Source organism: Tursiops truncatus, chromosome 17, assembly GCF_011762595.2.
Source record: "Tursiops truncatus isolate mTurTru1 chromosome 17, mTurTru1.mat.Y, whole genome shotgun sequence".
NCBI lineage: Eukaryota > Metazoa > Chordata > Mammalia > Artiodactyla > Delphinidae > Tursiops > Tursiops truncatus.
In genome coordinates, this window is record NC_047050.1 from 68264543 (window position 1) to 68281680 (window position 17138).

At 44.3% G+C, this 17138-nt stretch overlaps 1 pseudogene; it reads left to right on the forward strand.

Moving 5' to 3' along the window:
* The first annotated feature begins 12724 nt into the window (after positions 1-12724).
* LOC101331281 (cytochrome b-c1 complex subunit 7 pseudogene) lies at positions 12725-13046 on the forward strand (annotated as a pseudogene).
* Positions 13047-17138: the final 4092 nt, after the last annotated feature.

The window sequence follows — 17138 nt, forward strand, 5'->3', positions numbered from 1 at the left end:
TCATGGTTGTCGTCATCGTCGTCATCATCATCCCAGGCATGTGCGCTGCTAAGATAAAAAGCACGGATGGAGGAGGTTTCTGACTATCTTGTCTGCTGCTATTTCCTCAAACCCCAGAACAACGCCTGCACATAAAAGGTCCTCAGTATAAATTTGCTCCATTAATGAAGTCCTAGCTCCTCCAGTTATCACTTCTGTGACTTTGGACAAGCTATTTAGCCTCTCCGTGTCTCAGTTTCCTCATCTGTAAAATGGGGGTAATAATGGTTCCCACCTCACTGAATGGTTGACAATAATGGATAGCATCTGACTCAATAAAGGCTCCCTGTTTTTATTATGTCTCACAGTGGCAGGAAGTGTCTGATTCGAAACCTTTCCATCTGCTATGTTACATGTTTATGGACCTGGAGGATATTTTTCTATCCATATGTTAGAACTCCCACCCCCCGAAGACCATGGCCTGAGAGTTGTCATGTTGACCTCTTACCAGGAAGAGGGGGATGGGGGCTTGGAAAGGCTGGTGGTCAGGGTAGAATGCGGGCACTGTGTGTAATGGTTAGGGACACTGGATTTGGATGCTGTGAATGCAGGCTGTGCTGACTGCTGTGTGACCTTGGGCAAGTTACTTGACTTCTCTGAGCCTCAATTCCACAGTTGCAAAATGGGGATTGCTAAAACATCCACGTTGTGGCCCTGGCACAGAGTACTCATGAAATAGTAGTGAAAAAATGCCTGGGTGGAGGCAGCAAAGGACAGGCCCTGGGCTGAACTTACTTTTAAGTAATGTCTTTCCCTCTGCAAGGTCCCCAAGGGCCAGCAGTCACTGACAAAGGTGATTTAATTATACTGTTGGCAGGGGAAGATGGTAGTGACCTGCAGTCATCGTTACACTGAACTCTTGGAGACGGAGGTAAGAGGTTTGGGGAAGAGACACCTTTAACATGCTTGCTTAACCTCCCAAGTCACTTTCCAACTGGATTTGTTTTCTGCCAAGACTTTTTTTTTATCTGCACCTCCATGGAAAATGGCTGACAAGCTCTCCCAACAAGAAACAAATTATCTTGCTTGCAAACCACCCAGGGATATGTTCAGGCACTGAATGTATGACAAGGATCCTGTTGGCTTTGGCAGAGAAGGCCCTGATTGGGGACAGGTGAGGTGCAATTACAAAGCATCTGACTCTAGCAATTCAGTTCAACCAGCATTCACTTGGCATCTCTGCAATGTGCTAAGCGCTGGGGATATAGAGACTGACTATGACATGGTCCCTGTCCTCAAGGAGCTCACAGTCTAGTGTGTGTGTGGGGGAGGTACAGACATACTTCAAAGCCCTGAAGAACACAACACACACAAGGACACTGGAGCAGGGATCCCTTGAGTGACCAGGGAGGCCGAGGAGACAGGGGTTCTTCCTCTGGTTGGGAAGGAACATTCCACCCTTTTCCCAGAGTCTTCAGAGCTCCCCAGACCTCCAGCTTCACCTCTTGATCAGTGCATTTCTCCCTTTCTCTGAACTTTCAGACCTTATCCTCACTCCAGCTTATCTCCAAGAAATGCCAACCACGCCTTCGAATGATGACTTACTTTTTGGGTCTTTAAAGATACAGGCTCATTCATTCAGTGGACATTTATTAGGCAGGCACACGGTGCATGGACCCAGAGTGGGAGAGGCCCGAGAGGACAGAGAGATGTAGAGGAGGATATTGCACGAATCCAAGGGGAACTGATGGGGACCTGAACGAAGAAGACGGTGCTGCTGATGGAGATGAGGAAGGATTCAAGAGATATGGGGCAGGGGCGGGCGGGGAGGGCTCCATAGGACCTGGTGCGGACGAGTGCAGAGTGATGGAGAAGCTGGGGTCTAGACTGTGCTCAGGTTGGGCTATCTGTGGTTGGCGTTCCATGCTGTTTGGTCCACGAGAATGGTTTCCCAGTGGATGCGCAGGGTTTCTACAGGGCCGCCTGGGTTCTATCAATAAAATATGCCTTTAGAGAGCTTTAGGGGCTGGTTTTCGATGGTCACTAATATGGGATTAAATAACCTTAAAACACAAAGTGAGAAGGATAGTAACTTTTCCCCCCTTGCATTCCTTCTTGTAACAAGGTGGAGAAAGTTTCAATTTGGGGTTGGTCATTATAACACCTTTCTGATTCTTCCTAATCTTCCTCTTGAATAAAGAGTAAGGAGAATATCAGGCAATGATATTGCCCTAAGGAGGCAAAAGTGATATTTAGCTGGAATTCAATAACAATGTTTTGTTTTCACTGTTGTCCTTTTGTGGGTTACTTTTTATTTACGGCAAATGCTTTGCATTTTGGACATCAAGCTCTCTTTGTCAATACATTTATTTAAATTTTAAAAGTCAGTCAACCTAAAGGAAAAACATTAGGTGGATATGGCCAAAATTGTGCAGGTGTTAATTGAATCAAAGGTTGAAGAAACACACACCCAGTCCCTCCTCCTCTGCGGCTCTGGTAGAGGGTGACTGGAGTGATTGTTCCAAGGGGACAACAATGGAGCATAGTATTAGCAATAGCAACACCAGGTACCAAAGGCAGATCATCCCAGCCTTACCTCAAGGGATTAGATGAACAATTATTCCTGGTGTACTCGGCCTAATTTAGAAATGATCATTTTGTTTTTCACTCAAATAAGCTAACGTTTCCTCATCCTCTGACTTATTTGGAAGGCGTAACAAAGTCACATCAATTTACAAATAAAGGAGAGAAAGAGGGCAGGAAGAGGCAGAGAGGAACTGGCATGATTTATCAGGACGTGGGGATTCGCTGTGCTTGTGTAATATTTTCCTTGTAAGCAATGCCGCACATCACACCATATGTTTGCAGCCTCTCAGTGACTGTCAGTTTGTTACTGAGGACATGAGTAGAAATAATTGAGACTGGGTAAGTGACTTATAATCAATAATAGCAACAGGCAGCGTGGGTCAGGCACTGTCTGAGCACTACACAGCACATGAAGATCTCATCCCAGAAGCACCCCTATGAGATGGGGACCTATCATTGTCATCATCTCTAATTTAGGGAGGAGGAAATGACTTCCTGTAACTTAGTCAAGGTCATACTTCTAGCACGTCAAGATCCAGGATTTGAACCCAGGCAGTCTGGACAAAGAGTCCATGCACTGAATGATTCTGCTACCCCGGGGCTGCAGCTGAGACTTCGACCCGTGTCCTATATCCTGTGTTCCACCAATGTTTACGGAGTATCTCGTGTGCCTGGCACTATGCTCGGCACGAGGGCTACAGAGATAACTAAGATCCAGTACCTGCCTCTGGGGGAGGGGGACAGACACAGACAACTCGATGTGACAATTGCCATGATGAAGGCAAGAACAAGATCTAGTGAAGCCACAAAGGAAGGACTGATCACTTAGGGAAGGTCTTGCTGAGCAGGGGTGGTTGGAGTTGACTTTAAGCGTGAAGTCACCCAGTGGGTGGATGAGGGAAGTAGTGGTGGTGTGCGGAGGGGATCCCTAGGCAGGAGGAGCCTCGAGTATAGATGGCTGAAAAGCAAGATGAAAGTTTGGGAAACTATAACAAGGTCTGGCAGGAGTGTGTCTGTGAGGGTCAGGGAACTGGGACTTCGGTGCAGGTGCCAGCAGGAGTTTCGTTTGCAGCGTCTGGTAAAACACAAACATTCCCCAAACCCATCCACTGCTAGGTAACAACTGGTGAGATCTCTGTATTGCAGGAACACATAATAGAACACGCCAGCAAAACGCAGACCAGCTAAGACAGCCTCAAGTCTGGTGGTGCAAACCTGCAAGACAAGAAACAAAGTCACAGCCTTTAAAGCCCCTTAAACTCAAGTTCCCATCAGCCCTGAAAACAGCATCTCTCTGCATTGCTTCCTTACAGAGACCCTGTGACACGTGTCATATTTCCATTCCCCTAATAAGATTGCTGCATTTCATTTTCACCTTCTCTGCATTAATCACTCTCCTTTGAAGAGAGTTGGTGCAGAACAGCCCAGCAGCAGCCATCCAATTACACTGAATGTGGGGAGAAAATTATCATCAGAACAACCTGTCAGCACAGTGCCGTGTTTACTCAATTCTCTCGGCCCAGCAATATTCATCTTTGGGGCTCGTATGCGCATACATCCATGGTCATTTAGGACAGAGTGATGAGCATCGTGCTTGGCATGCGAGGACACGGAATTCCAAGTTAGTCTTAGGCAGGCATCTGTGACGACAGTCAACACCGCTCACTCAGCGTGTATGGGGCGTTGATGGAGCGCCGGCGATATACGAGGCACTTTGCTAAGGTCTGGGAGGAGACAGGAGATACAGAGATAAATTAGGTATGGAGCTGGATCAAGAAGCCTAAGGTCTGGAAGGGGAGAGAGAAACCATAAATAATTGCAGCACAGGCAGATGGTACCCAGGACCTTAAGAGAGGCAGAGAAGGTGGCTTTGCCATTCAGAGGAGGAAGATTATTTCCAGCTCAGGGAATCAGTGAAGGCTTTGTAGAGGATTCCAGCTAACCGGAGTCTCTCAGTCATTTATTCAGCAAACATGTGCTTGCTTTGGGGACATGAATTCTGCCAGGTGTCAGAGACACACAGGTTAACACTGAATAAAGCAAAAAAGGCTGCCCTGGTGGATTATGTTCTAGTAGTGGGTGGAGGGGGGCAGGGGGAGATAAAAATACAAATTAACCAGTAGCGGATAGGAAACTTTGAATAAAATAAGTGCTACAAAGAAAATCAAACAGATTGATACACTTGATCATGCCTAGGGCAGATGGGGTCACTTTAAATTGTGTGATCAGGACAGGCTTGAAGGTTAAGAAAAAGTCAACCTTGTATGGATTTGGAGGAGCAGGGTTTGTGACAGAGGGAACTGTAAGTGCAAAGGCCCTGAGGCAAGAATGGGTGTTCGGTGTGTGGCTGGAAGGCAGGGAAGGCAGCATGAAAGGAGATGAGGTTGGAGAGGCAAGCCCATTATGGGCAGGAGTTTAGAATTTACTGCAAGTGCAACAGGAAACTGGGGGAGGGCTTAGCTGGGGGATGGGTGGGTTAGTTTTGTGAAGATGAGAGGAGTCTCCTTACAGGCAGGCGGACGAGCATGATCACGTTTGTAACCTGTGAAGAGGCCATTTTAGAGAAACATTGGGGGTCACACCAGAGTCAGATCAAGGAGACCCTTGAATGACTGCGGTTTGGCCTTTGGCCCTGAGAAACATAACCGTAAAGGAATCCGTTCTTCAGATTCTGCAGATCCTGTTTCTGATGCAAACAGCCATCTGTGAGTTATTTCACCTCCGTAAGCATGTCTTCTGCAGAAAAGCTCAGCATCCCCAGAGCTTTTATTTTCCCCCAAACCAATGAGAGATTCAGTGGATGTATACTGGCAGCCCTGAGACCACGGGAGAGAGTGAGCCATGGGCACGTACTTCCTGCTTCCCTCACAGTCACCACACACACACACACACACACACACACTAACACAAGCATAGTAAAAAAAAAAGCACATGTCTGTGAGTATACTCAAAACCATTAACTTTTACACTTGAAGACGTGATTGCATGGCATGTTAATTACGTCTCAAACTGTTTAAAAGAACTGGGATTTTCGTGGCACTCTAATGTGGTGATTAAGGGCGTAAGCTTTGGAGCTGGATGGATCTGGGTTCAGATTCCAGCTCTGGAGATGAAAAGATTCTAAAATTAATTATGGTAATGGTTGCACACCTCTGGGTATATTAAAAACCATTAAATCATACATTTTAAATGGGCAAATTCTATGGTGTCTGAATTGTATCTCAATAAATCTGTTATCAGAAATGTCAGCTCTGATTGTTCTAACTTGTGACCTCGCTAAATCTCCCTGCATCTTGGTTTTGCCTTCTCTAAAATGGGGGAACTAACACCTCACAGAACTGCTGTAAGAGTTAAAGTGGATGATTCATGTAAAGATTTCAGCAGCGCGTCTGACATGTAGTTAATGATGTTATTTTACTACTAACGATAAGGCTTACTTTCTGGTACCAACTCTGCTGCTTGCTAGCTTTTGAGATTTGGGCAAGTGTCCTAATATTCTCTGGGTCTTAATTTCCCCACTTTTAAAATGAGATAACATTATGTTCCCCATGTATGTATTGCAGGGCTGCTGTTTAGGCTGAGATAACAAGATCGATGTTCAAACCCTTCCTAAACTGAAAGATGGAAGTAGTGCTCTGAGAGGCTCTGTTAGTGCTTAAGAAAACAGACTCTGCAGTGAGTTCCCAGATTCGAGTTCTAGATCTCCTGCTTACAAACTGTGACATCTTGTGCAAATTCTTAAACATCTTTGTGCCTCAGTTTCCTTATCTGTAAATAGGGGTCATACTTATGCCTACCTTATGGGATTATTGTGCTGATTCCATGGGTTAAAATGTGCAAAGCACTAAGAGCATTAATTAGAACAAAATAAGCGGTAAATGAATGTTGGCTATTATTATTACAAGAAACAGGCAAATGTTGATGGTGACAGCAGAGAGGAAAAGTCTCACTTTTTCATGAGGCACAGCAGAAACCTGCTAGCATTGTGGACAGAACACAGGAAGGGGCAATATTGCACTAGCCACTGCGAAGTGAAACTATTTGTTCAATTCAGGACAACCATGTAGGCTGTATTGCAGGACCCTTCTGTCGACAGAAAGAAATGCACAAGCTAAAAGTTGAGAATTATGTTTCATTCAGTGGACTTGATGAGGACTTAAGCCTGGGATACAACCTCGGATCCTCCGAGGAAAGGAAGAAGCCAGGATAGATAGGAGTTTTTGCAACAAAAACTAGGTGGTCAGAACATCAAAAGAGTACTGTTAATTAAAGAAAACCAGGCATCTCCAGTTAATGAATTTAGTGCTTTCTATGTATGGGAAAATGAAAGAATTCTGGGGTCACTGAAATCATTCCTTTGATGTGCACCTTAACTACCTAGGGCCAGCATCCTGTTCTTTCCCATCCCGAGTCCCCTCAGGGTGTACCGTCGGTGGCCGGCCGCAGTGGCTGATGATTTCATGGCTGCAACATCCTTTGTTTACCGATATGACGCTTCTTGGTCCACACTTCCCAGGGGCGTAATTTATCCAGAGGCTTGCGCTCGCTGAGTGCCCGGTGGGGCACTAAATCCACTGCACTTCCGTTCTGTGCTCATGGGGATGGGAACCCCAAGTGAGTGGATCCTCAGACAGAGCTAACAGAACTACAGAGAAGGCAAGAGGCATGTGCCCTGGGCTGGAGGGAACTGGAATTGGAAAATGTCTCCAAGTGTTAGGGGAACCATTGTCTGAACCTGGCCGCCCTGCCCAGGCACCATAGTAGCCACTTGCATGAGTTATCTTACAACAGGAGGTCCTGGTAAGGAACGAGGAACTAACAAGCTACCACCAACCGGAAGAATTCGGGAAAGGTCAAAAGGAGAGAGGAGACACCAGTCCACATGGCCTACCAACCTCCCAGAACCCTCCTCGCTGGAATCCATCTTGGCTGAGTGATGCACGTGCCACCAGGAAGGACCCTGAGTCAGAGTGATTGGCCAGAGACAACCCAGAAACTGACCCCATTCCCATAAAACCCGAGACTGTGAGCCACGTGGCAGAGCCGTCCTCCTGGGTTCCCTCACCCTCCTGCTCTCCACCCGGGTGCCCCTTCCCAATAAAGTCTCTTGCTCTGTCAGCACGTGTGTCTCCTCGGACAATTCATTTCCGAGTGTTAGACAAGAGCTCACTCTTGGGCCCTGGAAGGGGTCCGCCTTCCTGCAACACAAGGAAAAGATGTCCAGAATGTGGGGGTCACTTCTCTGCAGTTATTTTTGTCTGCAGAGTATTAGCTCCTCGAACCCTGTTTACTTTGGTCGCCCTGCACTTCAGTTTTCTGTCTCCCAAGTGCCGTGACACTGGTGAAAACTCAACAGCTGCATTCTACTTTGTCTGTCAGCTCCACAGGGCTTAAAAATTGGCAGATGCTTGCAGTTAGTCTTCGACAAAGGAGGCCAGAATATACAATGGGGAAAAGACAGTCTCTTAAGCAAATGGTGCTGGGAAAGTTGAACAGCCACATGTAAATAGATGAAGCTAGAATGTACCCTCACAGCATACACAAAAATAAACTCAAAATGGCTTAAAGACTTAAATATAAAACAAGACACCATAAAACTCTTAGAAGAGAATATAGGCAAAACATTCTCTGACATAAATTGTACCAATGTTTGCTTAGGTCAGACTCCCAAGGCAACAGAAATAAAAGCAAAAATAAACAAATGGGACCTCATCAAACTTATAAGCTTTTGCACAGCAAAGGAAATCATAAACAAAACAAAAAGACAACCTACAGTCTGGGAGAAAATATTTGCAAATGATGTGACTGACAAGGGCTTAATTTCCAAAATATACAAACAGCCCCTACAATTCAATAACAAAAAAACAAACAACCCAATTGAAAAATGGGCAGAAGAACTAAATAGACATTTCTCCAAAGAAGACATACAGATGGCCAATAGGCACATGAAAATATGCTCATCATCACTAATCATTAGAGAAATGCAGATCAAAAAAACAATGAGGTATCACCTCACACCAGTCAGAATGGCCATAATTAAAAGTCTACAAACAATAAATGTTGGAGATGGTGTGGAGAAAAGGGAACCCTCCTGCACTGTTGGTGGGAATGTAAATTGGTGCAGCCACTATGGGAAACAGTATGCAGGTACCTCAAAAAACTAAAAATAGAGTTTCCATACGATCCAGCAATCCCATTCCTGGGCATATACCCAGACAAAATTATAATTTGAAAAGATACATGCAACCCCTATGTTCATAGCAGCACTATTTACAATAGCCAAGACATGGAAACAACCTAAATGTCCATCGACGGATAAATGTATAAGGAAGATGTGGTATATATATATATATGTGTGTGTGTGTGTGTGTGTGTGTGTGTATATATATATAAAATGGAATATTAGCCATAAAAATGAATGAAACAATGCCATTTGCAGTAACAGCGTTAGACCTAGAGATTATCATATTAAGTGAAGTAAGAAAAAGTCAAATACCATATGATATCACTTATGTGTAGAATCTAAAATATGACACAAATGAACATATCTATGAAATAATTATAGACTCACAGACATAAAGAACAGACTTGTGGTTGCCAAGGGGGGTGGGGGGGAAGGATGGAGTGGGAGTTTGGGATTAGCAGTTGCAAACTATTATATATAGTATGGATACACAACAAGGTCCTACTGTGTAGCACAGGGAACTATATTCAATATCCTGTGATAAACCATAATGGAAACGAATATGAAAAAGAATGTGTATGTATAACTGAGTCACTTTACAGCAGAAATTAAGCACAACATTGTAAGTCACCTACACTTCAATAAAAAAAAATAAAATTGGCAGATGCTCAACGAGACAGGAAGGAAGGGGGTAGGGCACAGCCATTAAGAGAATGACACAACCATTAAGAAGAACAGGATACCACAAAAACGGGTTAGAACCTACTCGGCCCAAGGTGGTGGAAGCTTTGACTTCCAGGGGACCTTAAGCCTCATTATACGTTCATTGTAATACATTAGCATATGCTAAATGACACACCCACAGGCGCCATGACAGTTCTGAGGCTGACCATACAAAGCCAAAAAGTGGGCCGTGGCCCAGTTCCTAGAAATCTCTGGCCCTTCCCCAAAATAGTTGGAGTGGAGTCCCCACTCCTTAGCCTATGAAATTACCCAGCCCATAAAAACTAACCACCCCCATCCCTCAGCTGCTCTTGCCTTTGGAGATGGTCCACATTCTCTCCATGGAATATGTATCTCCCAGGGCCACACCCACTTTCCAAAAAGAAGACCCCATGCCCTGAGGCCGCCTCTCACCTTCTGAGACGGTCCACACTCTGTCTGTGGAGTACGTATCTCTCTAAATAAACCTGTTTTCGCTTTACTCTGGCCTGCTATTGAATTCTTTCCTGCGTGGAGCCAGGGATCCTCACTTGGTGACCCGTCCCAGGGACTGACTCGAGACCTGGGACATGACCGTCCTCTCACCACATTTTTCCTGCAACACAAGGGAAAGGGCAATCTAGAACATCAGGCTAACTGCAGGGTGTTCCCCTCTCTCTAGCATCTTGACCTCTCAAATCCTGGGTACCTCTGGCCATGTAATTCAGAGCACTCCTTGGATAAGCAGCATTTTCATCATCTGTGAACTTGTTAGAAAAGCAAATTCATGCACCTGAACTTGACCCAGTGAGTCAGAATCTCTGGGGATGAAGCCCAGGAAACTGATTTAACAATCTCTTTTACATACATCAAAGGTGGAGAACCCTTGTCCAATGCTTTCAAATGATTTTTTTTGTAGTTTAATTCAGATTTTAAAGCTATTCTCTGAAGGAGGGTTGGTGTGTTACAAAATACCAAAGTTAGAGATGGAAGTCTGCAAGATATTATACTTTTCAAGCGTCGTCTCTGTTAATTCTCAAGAATTAGGGTAATTTTGGCTCACTTTTGTATGTCTAGCACCTGGCATAATCTTAGCCCTTAAGTAAGCCCTGAGGAAACATTCATTGAATACATAAAACTCTATGATGTAGTTTTTATTATCCGCATTTTACAGATGAGAAAATAGAGACTCAGATGAGTAAATGACTTGCCCAACATCATCCAGGTAGTATGTGGCAGAACTGGTATTTGAAGCAAAGAATTCAATGCCTGTGCTACCCTGATGGGAACACAGTGGCCCTGGGCATCTGAGGGGGCCACACTTAGGGTGGGTCCAGCAATACAGGAAGGAGAAGCAGGAAGGGCATCCAACCAGATGATCCTGCTGATATGGGCTCTCCTAAGTTGGGCACTGCTTCTGAGGCTGGAGCATTGGAAATGATGTCACAAGTGTGAGTCCCGCCTCGTCCAGGAGGATGTGTGGGACTAGCAGTCTGAGCTCTGCTAAGAGAAGAGACAATCTGTTCCAGGTCTTCTTTGTGAGGTTTTGTCCTCTGGCGCTTGAGGGTTTGGCTCCAAGATCAACGATTGTGGAAAATTCCTCTTATATCCAAAGAGCAAGCAGGTACCTGCAGGAGTGGAGGGATGGGCAGCCAATCAGAAGAAAGCTGCCAGGGCGCAGGCAGAGCTGCACTTGGGTTGGACTGGCTCCCCAGGGCGTCACCTCTAAGGGGCCACCTGGCCTGGTTTCCTTTCCCCAGAATAGCCCAGAGACCTGTGGGATGGGAAATCCTTTTGGTTTCAGTGGATGCAGGAAAGTGCGTCACTGCAATGTGGGCTCCCGGGGGAGGGGAGGAACCTTTTCCTGAAGGAAGGACTTTTCAGTACCCTCCTGCTCTGTCCCTTGTCTCCATGGAAATGGCAAAGAGGCCCAAACAAGAAGTTGGCTTCCTTGGGGAAGGGAGGGCCGACCCATGGGTGAGCTTCCCACCATCAGAGTCTCCGGCTATGAACTACGGGATCTCCACAAGGTGCCGTGGGATCCCATCTGGGTGAGGGCAGTGACTAGGAAAGTGGGCTGGGATCCCACTGAACCCAAAGCAAGCTAATAGCGATGGTCTAAGAACAAGATTCAGAATGTCCGGGTTGGAAGAGGCTTCAGAGATCATCTGGGACCCAGGAGTGATGTGACTTGCCCAAGGTCACACAGTAAGTCCTATAGGTGAGGACTAAAATCCCATCCTTCCTACTCCAGAAGGAAGCTTTCTTCAGTTATAGTAACCACACAAATTAAATCGTACAGTTTTTGAACGTTTACCACGTGTAGGACACGGTGCTGATTCCCTCCCATACATCACCTCAGTGAGTTCTCACAAGGTTGAAAGGCGCGTGCAGCTGCCAGGGAATGAGTCTTAGAGCCTGAGTGTGCCGGTCAAGGTCACGTAGTTGCTAAGCAGCCGGGCTGGTAGGTAAACCTAGGGCATCTGACAGTAGACCCTGGACCCGTAACCGCTATTCTTTTCCTTCACAGTTCTGGGTCTTCTACTCCTCCTGGGCTCCCACTCACTGGCCCTCCCCTCTGTGCCCAGGGTGGCTCCCAATCTATGTGCCAAGTATCTGTCAGCTTCTGATGTTTAAGTGCACATCGGGTGCTGTTTTGTTGTAGGACACGACAGCAAGGGAGAAGCCTTAGGCCTTTTTCGAGATAGCTGTCTAGGTTAATAAAATAATTATTCTGTGATTGCCAAAGTAACATCAGTGCTCTTCACAGAAGGCTGAGAAACTATGAATAAGTAAAAAGGAGGCAGAAGAAAAAAGAACTCACGTTTCCTGGCTGTTTCTTCTGGAAATTGTCCACTTACCCATTGATGATCTTAATGATTTTGCCTCATCAATTTGCTCTAGGACCACGTTCTTTACACTCACAGTTGTGGTCGACATCTTTTTTTCCCCTCCCAATTTGTTGTTTGTCAGTGTATTTTGGTTTTTGTTTGTTTGTTTGTTTTTTTGCGGTACGCGGGCCTCTCACTGTTGTGGCCTCTCCCGTTGCGGAGCACAGGCTCCGGACGCGCAGGCTCAGCGGCCATGGCTCACGGGCCCAGCCGCTCCGCGGCATGTGGGATCTTCCCTGACCAGGGCACGAACCCGTGTCCGCTGCATCGGCAGGCGGACTCTCAACCACTGCGCCACCAGGGAAACCCTGTCAGTGTATTTTGAAAAATGTTTTTGGCTCTAGGACTTACCCAGCAGGGAATGCTTCTGTCTTGGGTCAAAATGGCAAACAGGCCTGCCATTGCAGCATCAAGCAAGTGGCTGGAGGGTATTCGACGCTTCTGGGTTCAATAAACTGGGCTTAATGCAAGATGATACAGTATATAAGAATGATGACGCAAAAGAGGCCATAAGAAGGCTTCCTGAGAACCTTTATAATGACACAGTGTTTCGCATTAAGAGAGCGCTGGACCCGACCATAAGGCAGCTGGTCTTGCCTAAAGAGCAGTGGACAAAATATGAGGAGGATAAATTCTACCTTGAACCACATCTGAAAGAGGTTATTTGGGAGAGAAAAGAGAGAGAAGAATGGGCAAAGGAATAATCATGTAGTCTAGATCTGTGGATGCAGCTGTCCTAAAGTAGTTTTCTGAAGTTGGTTAAACCTGAAATGTACAATGTAGAACTATCTGGGCTGTAAATGTATTACTTTAAATAAATATCTATTATAATTATTGTTGGAAAAGAAAAGAAAAATGTTTTTGGACGTTGGAAGTGGCTGCCTAGATTGTAGTGGACTGATCTTTTGCCCTGCAGAGACCCACTTGCTGCCCAACTGGCAGTGACAGGCAGACAGACATTGACCTTGGCCATAGCAAGTTTTCCCTCATGGCTGTCGAGGCTCTTCTTGACCAGCATGACCTGGAAAGAGCAGTTCTGCCCTTGGAGGTCCCAGTGAGCCAGTCGGCAATGCCATTGCCATTTATTATCCTTCCCTGGGAAGGGCAGGGTTCTGCTTGGGAGCTGAGAGCCAGGACTACAGAGCCTGGAGATTCACCCTCGTCCTCAGAGCCTGTTGTGTAAGCCCAGGATGGAGTTGAAAGGAAACGGTCCCGTAGCATCTCTCTCCATGCACGTAACTCTATTCAGGTTCCATTGGCTGGAGAGCTGAAGTCATCATCTCAAGGACAATGTGTGTGGCAGGAGGGCCACCAGCTGCCTAAATTCCTCAGGGTTGCCTTGCTGCTTTCGCGTCCACCCTAGGAAGTAGGCAGAGCAGGTGAGTAGGAGTCTACCTTACAGATGAGAAAACTGAGGCTCAGGTGGACAGCACCGGCTCTGGGACTAGAATCTGAGCTCCAGTGAGCTTTCATGATGAGGGGTGAGATGCTGGGTGTGGGGAGCCACGGTGTGGGGAGGGGGCTGCCTGAGACTTTGGAAGAGGAGGAGAGAGGAGACAGAGGCGTCTCTGTGGGTCCCCGGGCTGGAGACACGGACTCCACCTACTTCGCTCATTTTCTGCATCAGTTCTGTTCTCCCTCTGTTCCCTAGGGCCACCCTTGCCTCAGTCCCAGCTGTAAAAACAATGGGGGCACACACAGGACATTGTGGGGGAGTGAGGACACACACACTATTCATGCTGAACCATGAAACCCCAGAAGCAGGCCCATTACCTAGGAACATAAGTCCACGATCTCTGTCACTGCCAGACAATAGTCCCAAGGCATAGCTGATGTGATCAGAAAGGAGAAAGAAATAAAAGCAGAGAAATAAAATTAAAGAGGAGGGTGACATTACTTGTAGATATGACTTTATACTCACAGCACCCAGGATATCCTATTAGAAAACATTGCCAACAATAGAATTTAGTAAGATGTCTGGGTAAAAAAGTCAGTATCTTCCAAAATAAGAAACAGACAGAAAAATATAATGGAAGAAAGAAGTCCATTTTGAATAGCTACAAACAGATTACATATCCAGGAATATAGTTATCAGCTTATGTGTAAGATGTCAATGAGTAAAATTTGAAGATGCTACTAAAGAACATACACAAACATGCGAATAAATGGAAAAATATCTGTAAGAGAGGAAGCTGCATACTACATATTTGCCAACTGTCTCTAGATTAATATTTAAATTTAGCATAATCCCAGTTGAAAAAAAGGATTTTTTTCTGGAATTAAAGATATTAAAGTTTATGTGGAAAAAGAAATAGATGAGAATAATCAAATTCTGAAAAATAAAAGGTGGTCTAATCCTGAAAGACATTAAAATATATTATAAAGCTAACATAAATTAAGCAGTTTGGTAATGGTGCATGAATAGACAGACCAATAAAACAGTGTGAAAAGTACAGAAATAGATCCAAATACTCATAGAAATTTACTTTATGATTAAGAGGACATTTCAAATCAGTGGGAGAAAAGGAGATTATTTAATAAATGGTGTTATGTTTAGACAAATGGTAGCCATCTAAAACAAAGTTCAGATTCCTTCTTAGATCCTCATACCCAAATAAATTCCAGATGGAGCAAAGATTTAAATGGAAGAAAAGACCCTCACCATAAAAGTATTAAAAGAAAACATGGAGATTTTATTTAAATAATATCCAAATGGGGAAGGACTTCGTCTTTTTAAACATGACACAAAATCCAGAATCCATATAAGAAAAGAAGACTGACACATACGATATCATAAAATTAACATATTCTGCCTTGCAAAAATGACTGTAAAGCCAAAAGATGAACAACACACTTGGCTGAAAAAAAAAGTTTCCAACATGTGAAGCTCAGACAGAGATCTAATTTCCTTAAGACCTTTATAAATTCCCACAGATGAAAAAGGAAAAGGACTAACAACCCAAAAGAAAAAAGCAAAGGACTTGAGCAGAGAGTTCCAAGTTCATAGAAAAATAGATAACAGCGGCCTTTAAACACAGGAAAGGGGGCTTACTCTCACTGCTAAAAAAATGCAAACGAAAACTCCTACAAGGTGCCCTATTTACCTATTAAGCTGGCAAAAAAAAAAAAGACGTTTGCTCACACATTAAGGGTGAGAAACCAGCACTCTGCAGCATTGCTGGGGGAGTGCAATATGGGAAAACCTCTTTGCAAGACCGTTCAGCGATGTCTCGCAAAATAAAAACCGCCACTAACCCCTGACCTAGCAATATCACGTTGCAGAGCTTATCCTACACATACATGCACACATTTGCTTAGTGACATATGTATAAGGATATTATTAGTAGAAAAAGATTGGAAATAACTGCTGTGTATATCAACAGAGGACCAGTTAGAGAAGTACCGTGTACTCTTACAGTGAACTACTCTGCAGCCTTTAGAAGCACTGTGATAGCTCTAAAATGACATGGAACAAATTTCCAAATGTACGGACTCTATGGACTCGTCTACAGCCGGGACTTCCAAACTTTTTTGACCGTAACTCACTGTAAGAACTATATTTTACATCACAAGCTGGTTCGTTCATTCATTCATTGGTTTGTTCTTTCATTCATTTTCTTTCAACAAATATTTATTGAGTAACCACCACATTTTCAGACACTGAAATAGGCATTGAAGAGACAGCAGTGAGTAAAACAGATAAAAAAAAAAATCTCTGCCATCGTGGAGCTTACAAATATATATAAGAACACAAACTGTTTAATGTGGAAACAAGCAAAGCTCTCCTGACAGAAGGCAAATCAGTGGTTGCCAGGGCTGAAGACGGGGGAAGAGATTGATTTTAGAGAAACACCAGGGTACTTTCTGGGGTGGTGGAAATGCCCTATATCTTGATTGTGATGTGGTCACATGACTGAATGCATTTGGTAAAACACATCAAATTTTACACTTAAAAAAAGTGAATTTTTATTATATGGAAATTATACCTCCACAGGCTTGATTAAAAAAAAAACTGAAACAGAAGTGTCATGGAGCAATACTTCATCTTTCCATATTAGATGTCCTAGCCTCTGTTCCATCCCATTTCATTCTTTTTCAGTAAACAAAACGAACAAGATCACACCTATGCTGACCTGATCAATTGATTTCATAACATTTTAATGCGTCATTATCCATAGTTTGAAAAATTGTGATCTATATTTGTTACTGTGAGTGTAAGTAAAAGCTGGTGGAGCTCATATACGGGCATATGTATTAACAGAAAGTCTGATATATGTGTGTATATATATATGTGTGTGTGTGCAAATATATACAAATATTAGCATAGCAATGAACTGCTGATTGGAAACTGAGAGCCTGAGGGTCAGGGAAAGGAGCAAGAATTTGATTTTACTAGACACGCTTTTGGAGTATTTAACTTTTTAAAACCATGAGTATATGTAAGTTTTTAGAATATATTTGAAATGTTGAAAAGAAAAGGGAAAAATCCTGAGAGCAGAATTGGGTTTGAATTAGAAACTACCTGTGTGACAGTGGGTAAGTTGCTAAACATCTCTGGGCTCTTTTTCCCTTATCTGTACTATAACAATGTTGGTCTATATGACCCTTAGGCCCTAGCCTCTTAGATATTCCAGTTGTCCTTGAGTCTGAGTCAACCCCATCTACTGGGGCATATTGAATTATTCAGTAGAGGGAAAGGAAGTGATAGAGCCATTCCCCATATCAGCAAACACTGAGCACCCACAACATGCAAAGTACTAGGCTAGAATCTAGGGCTACAGTCTCTGCCTCAATAG